The following is a 12,252-nucleotide window of genomic DNA, read 5'->3' as shown; positions in this document are numbered from 1 at the left end:
ATGAAGTTCTTAGGAATTCCAAATATCATCTTTCCATGTGGAAATTTAAATACTTTATTGTTACTGAATATGATTTCTCTTTCCTGTTTATCTTATTTGCTTCTCTTGAATTCAGTATTTGAAAGTCAAAAGTTTCTATTTCATTGAATGTCATTTTTTCTTAGGAAGTTTTTCTGGGTTGGTTATTTTTAGTTGTAATCTTAGACATCGTGTGTCCTCAGGAATATCCCATCAGCCTTCTGATCCTTTAATGTAGAAACTGCTAAATTTTGTGTGATCCCGACTATGGTTCTAATATTTGAATTCTTCCTTTCTGGCTGTTTAATATTTTCTCCTTACTCTGGAACTTCTGGAATTTGGCTATTATGTTCTTGGGAATTTTTATTTTACTTATTAATATTTTCAAGAGATGATTGTTGGATTCTTTCAATTTCTATTTACTCTCTTGTTCTAGGATGTTAGGGCTATTTTCTTTCATACCTTATTGGAAGATGATGCTCACTTTTTTTGATCATGGCTTTCTAGTAGTCTAGTAATTCTTAAATTATCTCTCTTTGATCTATTTCTAGCTAAGTTTTTTTTTTAATGAGATTTTTGTCTCTTTTTTTTAGTCTTCTGACTTTGTTTTATTTGTTAATGTCTCATGGAGTGAGTGACTTAGAAAATAACTTCTTAAAAATTATAATCGTCATTTGGGATACCTAATACATTATTGATGGAATTGTGAATGGATCCAACCATTCTGGAGAGCAATTTGGAGCTATGCCCAAAGGGCTATAAAATTATGCATACCCTTTGATCCAGAAATGTTTCTACTGGGCTTATAAAAACTAAAGAGATCTGAAAGGAGGGAAAGGGACATTTTTGCACAAATGTTTGTGGCAGCCATTTTGTAGTGGCAAGAAACTGGAAATTGAATGGGTGCCCATCAGTTGGAGAATGGCTGGATAAATTATGGTATATGAATGTTATGGAATATTATTGTGAACTGATTCTAAGTGAAATGAGCAGAACCAGGAGATCATTGTATATGGCAACAGCAAGATTATACAATGATCAATTCTGATGGACATGGTTCTCTTCAACAATGAGATGATTCAGGCCAGTTCCAGTGATCTTGTGATGGAGAGAGCCATCTGCACCCAGAGAGAGGACTGTGGGAACTGAGAGTAGTTTACAAAATAGCATTTTCACTCTTTTTGTTGTTTGCTTGCATTTTATTTTCTTTCTCATTTTTTTCCTATTTGATTTGATTTTTCTTGTGCAGCTTGTTAATTGCATAAATATGTATTCATATATTAGATTTAACATATATTTCTACCATGTTTAATATATATTGGATTGCTTTGTCATCTAAGGGAGGAGGTGAGAGGATGGGGAATTGGAACACAGGGTTTTGGCAAGGGTTAATGTTGAAAAATTATCCATATGTTTTGAAAATAGAAAGCTTTAATAAAAAAAAAAGAAGCTATTTTCTTTTCCATTTGACTTTTTCTACCATTTTAAGGAATTTTTTTCTTTAATGAGTATACCTTTTTTTTTTTTTTTTTTTTTTTTTAATTTTGTGGTCAATTCTGCTTTTTAAAGGAGTTGTCCTCAGTAGATTTTTGTGCCTTTTTTTTTTTTTTTCATTTGACAAATTCTGTTTTTTAAGGTGTCATTTTCTTCAGGGGATACGTGTATGTCTCCTTTACCAAACAGTTAAGTTTCTTTTTATAATTGTCTTGAATCACTGTCATTTCTTTTCCTAAATTTTTCTCTCTTAGTTGACTTTTTAAAATTGTTTTTTTAGACCTGTGACCAATTCACATTTTTCTTTGAAGCTTTACTTTTAGGTATTTTGACATCATTGTTTTCTGAGTTTTTATCCTCCTCTTTCTTGTCATTATAGTGATATTCTGTAATAAGATTCTTTTTGCTCATTTTCCCATCTTATTTGCTGACTTTTAATTTTTTGTTAAAGTTGGGTCCTGCTCACAAGCTGGAGGAAGTATTGTTCCAAGCTTCAAGTCTTTTTTTTGTTGTTGTTGTTCCTGTTTTTCAGAGCTAGCTCTGTGGATCTGTAGGTGATCTAAGTTGATGTGTGGTCATTGTTTTCCTGGCCTCTGCGCTGAGCAACCACAAGCACTTTTCTTTGCCCTGGAACTGTGACCAGGTCTCCTGTACCCCTGTAACCACAAGCACAAGTGAGTTAATGGTCCTGTTTTTCTGGGAGTGTGACCCAGAACTGTTTGTGGTCAGTTTGATAGACTATCTGGATATACCTATATCCAGGGAACAAATGGTCCCTATACTCTTCTGACTAGATACCCACAAGGAAACTTTAAATGAGGTTCATCATCAACAAATACCAGTTTTGGGAGTTCTCACACAGAATGGGTTTGTTAATGATGAACCTCCTTTAAAGTTTCCTTGTACTGGTGCTATGGCATAGCCTGTGCTGGTTTCCAGATCTAGCAACTTCCCTACACTTTCCTGCTGACTTTTAAGTTGTCCTGAGCTGGAAAAATATTTCATTCTTGACTTATTTTTGGTTCTTCCACTTTCAGATTAGATTTGATGCATTATTTCAAAGTGGTTTAGAAGGGAATTTTGGAGAGCTCAGGTCAGAACCTACCTTTACTTTGCTTCTTTGGCTGTGCCTTCTGAAATCTTTCAATGAAAAGAAATCTAAGTGTGTATAGATGTTCCACTTTGAGGATATGATCTATGATTTTATTGGTATAGGGAACTCCTGGTGAGAAACTGCCTCTATTGGTATGAATCTTTACTTGATCTTTAATTCTCCAAGTGCTCAATTAATAATACTTAGTGCCAAAGGCTTTTTAAAATATTTTCTTTGTGAAGGTAGGAATGCCTGGCATAGCCATGTTCACTTTGGATCTGACTGTTCTCCTGACTCCATAAGCTCCTTGAGTGTTAGCGTCTGTTCTTCTCTTGTTAGGGTCTGTCCTTCTCTTTACTAGTTTTTGTATTCCCATTATTGAGAATATTGCCTTGTACAAAGTCTTTAATGAATGCTTTGTATCTTATCTAATCTGTCACCTACTGCTTGCTAGTTACTGAGCTCAACTCTGGATATACAAATACAAACAACAACAACAACAGCAAAAAAAGGTGTTAGGGAAACAAAGTTAAGAGGAAAGAATCCACACAAAGTTAAGAGGAAAGAATCCCTGCCCTCAAGCAAAGAGTGCATGTTTGGATGTAGAGAGCAGAAGACAAATAAACATATCTATACAAATTCTGAACTTTAAATTTAAGGAAAGGTAGTTTGGGGGGAAACATTTGTTATAAGGGGAATCAGGAAGATTTCCTTTAAGATGAATTTTGAAGGTTTTCTAAATGAGAAAGGTGAGGAAGATGTATATTCTAGGAAAGAGAAACAGCAATATAGACAGGAAATGAAATGTTGAATGTGAAGAATATTGATGATGCATTCGAACACCAAAATGATATGGATGATGTAGACACTAGATGATGTTAGGCACCAAAAATTGGGGTACGGTCATGTGAAGAATTCATAATGGCCATTCTCCTTGGTCAAAGATTTATTTAGGGGAAGAAGTTACGGACAAAATGAAGGGATGCAATAGACATTGGGAATGGTAAATATGAAAGAGTAGTAGGAAAGCATATGAAAGACAAGTTCCTCTGTGAAACTCACAATTACCCAAGGTAATGCCCTTAGCTGGCAGGCTAAATCCTGAAAAAGACTGAGCACCTTGCAAGAGGTGCTCCTATAAGGAGGAGAAGTGGGATTGGAAAGCATATAAAGTTAAGGAGATACCATGTGGGATGGGGGGTGAGTATAAGGATAAAGGTACCATGAGGCAGAGTGCTGTGGTGGGCTGACCCAAAGGAGGGCAGTAGCCATTGGGATGGGATAAGAAAAATTTAACCTCAAGGATATGACTGGGATTTCTGACAGGGCATAGCAAGGTGCGACTGCTTGAGATCTCTCTAGAAGGTGGGTCTCAGGGGTTTGATATAACTTGGATATAAGACTGGATGACCTCCCCAGAGCAGAGGATCATGAGGTAAACTGATCCCCAGCAGTGCCTTTTCTCTGCCTACCTCAGATACTAATTTTTATCAATTCCTCTGCCAGCTACACCTACCGTAGAAGACCTCATCATTAAGACCACCAATCTGGTTGGACCAGAATACAGAAAAGAAAGTGATAATAGAACAAGGTTGGAATGATAGATTAGGGTCAGTTTCCTCAGCAGTCACATTTACCTATTCTTTAAATACCCTGGGATAGTTCATTTGGATTTGTTGATTTGAATTTATTAAGCATATCTAAGTATTTCTTGCCATCTTCTCATCTTGGATATCAACTTGTACCATAAATTGCCAAGTTACCTTTTCAATTAATGCCCATATACATATCTGATATGTATTATATATTATGGCAAAATTTTCTTATAATTGATTAAATCCATCAGCTTTTCTCTACAACCTTTTCACTAGAGGGTTTTTAACTAACCTGAGATCTATTACATTTTTTGAAATATATTTTAATAACTGTTTCAGCATAATTGACTTCCTTTGTAGTCCTTATTTTATGAATCTAAAAACATTCTTTTGAAGTGAGGTGAAAGTGAGTTTGAGTTTCACCAAACTGTCCAGAGTCCATGACAAAAAAAAAAAAAAAAAAAAAAGATGTTGAGACAATTGCTGTAAAAGTTTGGCCAGATGACTTAGGGAAGGTATTGCTGCCATGAGCCATACTGCTTTGGAAATTCTGTTATTGGTACCATTGTTAATTATTTTTTTCATACATTTTTTGTCTTTGGAGTGTTGGAAAAACTGGCTTTCACTGAAGAACATAGGATATATATGGTTAGGAAAGCTCCTTTCTCAGTAATGAATTATGTAATCTAAACATATTGTCTTATTTGAGAATCATTGCCCTACACAATACAATATATAGTAAGACATTTTTATTCTTATGAATCTGGCTGCTATTATCTAAAATGTTGGTTCTAGGAAATTTGATTTTTTTTTAATTATGTAACAAATAATGTTTAATAACACACATACAAACTCTACACACACTCTCTGTATATGTATTCTGAAAACAAAAACTTATCAGTCTATAGCAAAGATCTATCAAACTTTACTTTCTTGGAAGCTTACAGGTATAGAAATTAATAAAATCATAATTCTTTTCTCTTATTGCATTTGTGCCTGTACTACTTACAGCACTTAATATATGCTATTATCTTTTATTTTTAATTTAATAGCCTTTTATTTACAGGTTATATGCATGGGTAACTTTACAGCATTAACAATTGCCAAACCTCTTGTTCCAATTTTTCACCTCTTACCCCCCCCCACCCCCTCCCCCAGATGGCAGGATGACCAGTAGATGTTAAATATATTAAAATATAAATTAGATACACAATAAGTATACATGACCAAACCGTTATTTTGCTGTACAAAAAGAATCAGACTCTGAAATATTGTACAATTAGCTTGTGAAGGAAATCAAAAATGCAGGTGGGCATAAATATAGGGATTGGGAGTTCAATGTAATGGTTTTTAGTCATCACCCAGAGTTCTTTCTCTGGGCGTAGCTTGTTCAGTTCATTATTGCTCCATTGGAAATGATTTGGTTGATCTCCTTGCTGAGGATGGCCAGGTCCATCAGAACTGGTCATCATATAGTATTGTTGTTGAAGTATATAATGATCTCCTGGTCCTACTCAGGAAATTTGATGTTTAAGGACAAATTACAATGTCTTAGTCCAAGAGTTGGCAATATTTTATATATCAAACATTTACTCTTGGATAGAGTTGGCAGCAGGTTCTTGAAGAAGCATCTGCTGCCCTTTTCTATTAAAAAAAAAGGTTTTTAAAAATCTCAGCTATTTCTAGGTACTCCACACACACAAACACACACCCTACCCCCCTATTGAATCCTCCATTGTAACTAAAGAAAAATAAGCTAATTGAAAATGGTTAAATAAATTGTGATATATGAATATGATAGAAGGGTATCATGCTCTAAGAAGTTTAAAAAAATAAGTGATTTCAAAAAAGACATGGTAAAGATTTAGGAATTGATATAAAGTAAAGTAAACAGAACTTGAAGAATAGATTATATTGTAACTTCAGTAAAGGATGAACAATTTTGAGGACTTCTAAAGTGACAAATGGAATGAGCAAAACAGGAGAATAATTTATTCAGTGACAATAGCATCTTAAAAATAGTAAGGACTATTATTAATACCATCATTTCATGTTTTTGAAAGACTGATGATGAAATATATTATACATCCATAAAGCAGTCACATATAATAGCCTATACAGTTTTTCAAACCTATAATTTTCTGCCTTGATGGTGAGGAAGGGATCATTTTATCCTTTGTTATCTGGAATTAGGATGATGCATGGTTACCTTTTATTGTTAACTTAATGCTATTTTAATAATTATACATTTCTCATAGTGCTTTCTTTCATAGAAGACCTTTTATGGCAAAAAAGAACAAGAACAAAAATGGAAACGATATTGGTGACCATCAATTAGGGAATGGCTAAACAAGACACATAACATACCATAACAAGAAATGAAACGAGGAATTCAGAAAGACATGAGAAGGAAGACTTATATATATATATATATATATATATATATATATATATATATATATATATATATATATATATATAAATAAATAAAAGAGAAGGAAGACTTATAAAGTGGTACAGGGCAAAGTTGCTGCCACTGCTGATATTGTTAAGAGTGCTCACTAATCTTTTTGGATTTTGTGTGTGTGTGTGTGTGTAGTAATGGAATCTCTGGGTTTAAGGATATTGTTATTTTAGTTTTTCTGCAAATTTACAAATTGCTTTACAGTTAAGCTAAGAATAAAATAGGTTTCCTCGGAAGTTATTGTGGTGTTTTCCATGATCATAAGTTTAAAGGTGCACCCCTTCTGAGAACCTTTTAACAAAAAGATTTAAAAAGGGAATCTTTGTAGTTTTTTAAACTGTTTTTAATCAACTTTCTGATATAATGAATATGCTCCCCATTCAAAAGAGGTAAATAATGAACTACAGTAATAAGAGATGTAAATTCAGTGGTGACTGTTGTCCATAAAAAATATAGTAAATAGCTGCCCACTTATTTTCCTCTAAATGACTCCTTTTGGATATTGATTCCTCTGAAATGTCATATACAAAACCCAGTGTTAATTAGAAAGTAAGAAATACAGTATGTCAATTTCATGAAGACATGCTTGTGCCTGGGTTCTAGATAATGGACAATTAATTCTAATAATGAGGTAGCTAGGTATTAGAACATTAGGCTGGGAACTAAGATAATTCATCTTCAGATTGGATTTCCGATACTAGCTGTATGACCTTGGGCAAGTCATTTAGCTGTTCACCTCAGGTCCTCATCTGTGAAATAAGCTGAAGAAGGAAATGGTAAACTACTTTGCTATCTTTGCCAAGAAAACCCCAACTGGTATCATGGAGACTAAAAACTTGACTGAATAACAATAATTCTAATACTATGCAAACTCTACAAAATTTCTACTATGACATAAACATGATTTTGATTCCTAAACCAAGGGGTTAAAATGGAGAAAGAATTATAGATCAATTTCCCTGATATTGATGGAAAACTTTAAAAATATAGCTTCTGAACTACAATGAAAAATATTTCCTAATTTCCTTTTTACTAAGGACTTGAAGTGTCAGGCATTCAAACTACTGCAGAGTACACAACTAGTGGGTTAGCCACATTATTTGAATGCCAAATGTATGCTTGGAAAAAAAAGAAAAAAACTTTTATGGAGAAATTACACAGGACAAACACTCACTCAGAAAAAGGGATATAAGGGCACTCTCAAGGTCTCTCTTAAGAACTCTGTAAGAATTGATTATATGATGTGGGAGACACTGACACACCCAGCATGGCGTGCCCTCATTAGAGAAGGTGCTGTGCTCTATGAGCAAAGTAGAATTGCTTGATCCTGGAAGAAATAGGAGATGTGCATAGTGAGAGCATCTACTCCAGATATTCATAGAACTATGTGTCCGATATGTGGCAGAGCATTTCAAGCTCATATTGATCTGATCAGCCACAATTGGACATAACAACTTGACTCTAGCATAAATGATTTTGGTCCTCTTCTGGAATAAAGGACATCACCTATATTGGTAGAGCTGGATAAGTAGATCCGGGAGTCATATGCATAGAGATGATCATTGAAATACTGGGGCCTAAGGGAAATAGAGAGGGGATAAAACAACTAAGGACAGAGTGCTTTGGGAGACGTCTTGGTGAGCTTTGTGGCTTGAATGATGATCCAGGAAAGGAGACAGAAGTGTTTTTACACATTAGGAATAGAACCAGGAGCGAGTGGTATCAGGAAAATTTAGGGAAAAGAGTTTAACAATGTAAAAAGCTGCAAAATTCAGGGAGGATGAAGTTTGAAAAGAAGAGTATTATATCTGACGATCAAGAGGCCATTGATAACTTTGTTTAGAGCTGTTATTTGAATGATGAGGTCTGAAGTTAGACTCAATGAATTAAGAGTGTGAGAGGAAAGAAAGTGGAAACACTTCCTTTATATGTGGCCCTTTTAAAGTGTTCAGCCACGTAATAAAAAGCTCATGACAGTGGCTGTCTTTCCAGGTTCCTCTAAAACTGTCTCTTCTCATTCCTTACAATATAGTGCTATCCTATTCCATTAATAATAATAATAGTTAAAATTTATAAAGCCCCAATTATGTGCCATATGCTGTGCTCAAATATTATCTCATTTGATCCTCACAGTTAATCCTAGGAGGTAGGGTTATTTTATTTTACAGATGAGGAATCTGAGGCACAGAGAAAGACTTGTCCAGAGCCACACAGGTAATAAGTGTGAGGGCTGAATGTGAATTCAGGTCGTCTTGACTGCAGCCTAGTAATTTATCCACTGCACCACTGCCATAATTAATTCCCCCAATTAAATGAGCAATTCTTTCACTTATAGTTTTTTACCATCACGTAAAGAATGCTATATAGTGCTTTATTTTTCATTGTTCTTTCTTTAGTGCTTATTTTAGGTCTTTTTGATTTCTAATTTTTTACATGCACATTTCAGCTCATTAATCCTCTTTTTCTGTTTTGCTAACTATCTTAAGGATATAATTTTTCCTCTTGATTGCTTTAGCTTCTTTAACTGCCTCCCAGAAATTTGGTATGGTATTTGCTCATTGTCATTATCTTTCACATAATTATGTTTCTGTGATTTGAGTGTTTCTCTAGAAACACTACCTGACCTAATAACTTTTATTGTCTTGTTATGCCACAGTTCTCAGTTTCTCGAATTATCCTCGCCCAGTCCTGACTCAGTTTCTCTGTTTCTCAAAGCTCAGTCCTCCAAAACTTCCCTTCCCTCTTTATTAGAATATTTATTAAGGGTAAACGATCTTATATTTTAGAATATCAGAATGCCTCTCCCCATCCCAAGCTACCAGAATGTCAGATATCTTATCAAGATGCCTCTCCCATGTCCAGGGTGCCTCACCCTATTGTGTCATCTCGTTTCAGGAGGCTCACCCCACCCTGTCAGTCCTTTTGCACACTCTCGGCACCCTGACTTCGCCCTTGCCTCCCTCAATCTGTCCCTTGAATCTGAGCCATGAGTGTATTACAGGTCATTGAGAACTCACATTATTTGCTGCATTCTTGGAGACGATAGTCTCATTCAACCCTGGGACTAAACCATGGATCCATTTAGTCCCAGTAAATCTCTCCATTTAATAAATTATTAAATATTCTCTAATCTCTATCTTGCCTCAAGTTTTTCTGGCATTACAGTCTTATGTATTTTTATGTCTATATGTTTTATGCATTTTCAGTATCCCTTTGCCCTAAAAATTTCGTATAGAATTGAAAAATGCATATATAGTTTTCATTAACAGTCCCTGGAAAATGTCCTAAGTTTTTTGTTTTTAGATGAAGTTGATCCACCATTTTAATTTTATCTTTCCCTGATAATTTGGCCAACTCCAAAAGAATGGATAATTTTACTTCCTGTTTTTTTTTTCTTATAAATAAGTCATATTTTTCTTTGGGTTAGTTTAGAAACATTGATTTTGGGGGCATGTAAGTTTACTATTTATACTGAGTTGTTGTCTATGGTTCTTTCAATGTAATGCAATTCCCTTGTGTACTTATTGTGAGTTTGTTTTTGTTTCATCTACCAGTTTGATTATAACTTAATTTTTTTGGATTCACCCAATGCACATCACATTTTGTTTTCGTTTTCATTTTATTATTTGTATGCCTTTGCTTTTTAGTTTCTTATAAGTAAAATTATGGGGTTTCATTTTTCTTAACCAATCTGTCACTTTCATTTTAGTGGTTTAAAGGTGTTTTTTTTCCCCTTTTTCTTTCTTTCTTTCATTGTTATCCAATTTTTCCTCTCTTTTACTCCCAATTAAGTAATTAATTAAAATTTCTGTTCTCTTTTCCCCTTCAACTTCTCTTGTTTATTAAGACTTTCTTCCCCCTCACCCCTCATTTTCCTTGCCTTTTTTTACTAAAAAAGATTTTTTTCTTACTGCTCCTAATTATTTTGCTTTTCTTTTTATCTATTCTCATCATGAACTTATACTTAATTATTTATTCTCTAGAGTTGTAGTATTCCTTATAGAATCAAAGCTTCTAAAAGGCCCATTTTGAATTACTGCTTCTAAATAATTAAAAAGAAAAAGATTGCCATGTGTAGATCTTGTCTCTTTTCCCCCCTTTTCTCTTGAGCCATTTCACTCGTTTTCCTGTAGTCCCTTTTCATAAATTACAGATATTTTCTGTGTATTGTTTACTCTTGACAATTAGGATGCATAATGCTTCTTTGGGGGGGAGGGCACCCTTTCATTACCTTATTTAGTTCCACAAAACACATTGGTTCACCCCAAAGTTGGACTTCTGATTTTTACTATATAATGTTTCAGGATTAGTTCTCCTGATTGTTTGCTTTTAAAAAGAATTTTCTTTATGGTCAATTTTGTTATTTTTCTCAGTCCCATAGGGGTGTGTCTCTAATTTTATTTCTCCCTTTTTTGAAATAGTCTTTATAGAGGTGATCATTTCTTTTGTTGTTTATGCCTTTCTTGGTGGTGGTATTTATTTTCCTTTTCCTGCTGTTTGATATGGTTATAAATCATAATCTGCTTGGGACTTATTTTTATAATATTATTTCATGTATCTCTTACTGGACAATCTTTATTTCCTTGATGTTAAAGCTCAGATTTGTCGGGCATATCATTTTGAGTTGCATCTTGAGTCTTCTTTGCTTTTCAGATTTATTTTATTCTCTTCTATGGCTTCTGATGCATGTAGAATAGTCTGCTTTGATTTTTTTTCCCCTTTTTTCCTTTGTATTGATGATCTTCTCTTGGTTACTTGCACGATTTTTGTTTATTTTTTAAGTAATTAAATTTAACTACTATATGTTTTGAAGCTTACAGTATAGGGTGCATAGGCTTCCCCCCCACCCCCCAACCCTAGAAGTCAGCTATTGATTCTTCCAAATGGTGGCTTTTTTTTTTTTTCAGAATTTCTAGACAGTTTTCTTGTGTTATTTCTTACATTGTGGTGTTTGTTTTCTCTGAGATTCTTTTGATCTTTAAGTTTTCTCTGGGCACTTATTTTTAAACATCTAAGTGTTTTTCTTGTATAGAGATAATATTTTTTAACTTTGCTTTTTTTTTTCTTATCTTCTTCCAGATGTTATTTCCCTCAGTATATTTGTATTACATTTTCTTTCTTTTTGCTTCTGGAGGGACTTGCTCTTTTGAATGTATATTTTCCTACTTCATTATTTTTGCTTTGCAGACCACAAATTCTGCCATTTGTTTCTTTTTAACTTCTTTCAACATTCAGATTTTTCTTTTGAACCATTCCAGAATATCATGCTGTGTGTGGTCCCTTGGTCTCTTGGGGTCTCTTTGTCTTTAAAGTTTTTACTTAGAGAGCTTTGTGGCTGTTTTATATGATTTTCCCTATTGACTTCTTGATTGAGCTTTAAATATTTTAATTTAGTTGTCTTTCTTGGCAGATTTTTGGTAATTCTTCCCACTTATCCCTCCAATGTTGTCATCAACAACTTTCTGATTTCCTTTCTCTTTGATGACAAGTTCCCTGAATATTAGATCATAAGACACACCCAGCTACCCTCCTGTATTGGGAAATTTCACTTTTCACTGGTATGAGTTCCTGGAGGGAAAAAGATTGGC

General features: G+C 34.1%; 1 protein-coding gene across 4 annotated transcripts in view; it reads left to right on the top strand.

Annotated features, from left to right (window-relative positions):
- Positions 1-12,252, top strand: part of REV1 (REV1 DNA directed polymerase) — a 101,081-nt gene that overhangs the window by 20,829 nt on the left and 68,000 nt on the right. Inside the window, exon 2 of one of the 4 annotated variants that reach the window (XM_031959137.1) lies at positions 2,045-2,186. The exons of the other annotated variants lie outside the window; for them this stretch is intronic. The gene's annotated coding sequence lies outside the window, so the exon portion shown is untranslated. The remainder of the gene's footprint in view (positions 1-2,044; positions 2,187-12,252) is intronic. 4 annotated transcript variants of the gene reach the window in all.

Source organism: Sarcophilus harrisii, chromosome 3 (assembly GCF_902635505.1).
Source record: "Sarcophilus harrisii chromosome 3, mSarHar1.11, whole genome shotgun sequence".
Classification (NCBI taxonomy): Eukaryota; Metazoa; Chordata; class Mammalia; order Dasyuromorphia; family Dasyuridae; genus Sarcophilus; species Sarcophilus harrisii.
The sequence above is the reverse complement of the archived record's forward strand: the minus strand, read 5'-3'. Positions and strand labels throughout refer to the sequence as shown.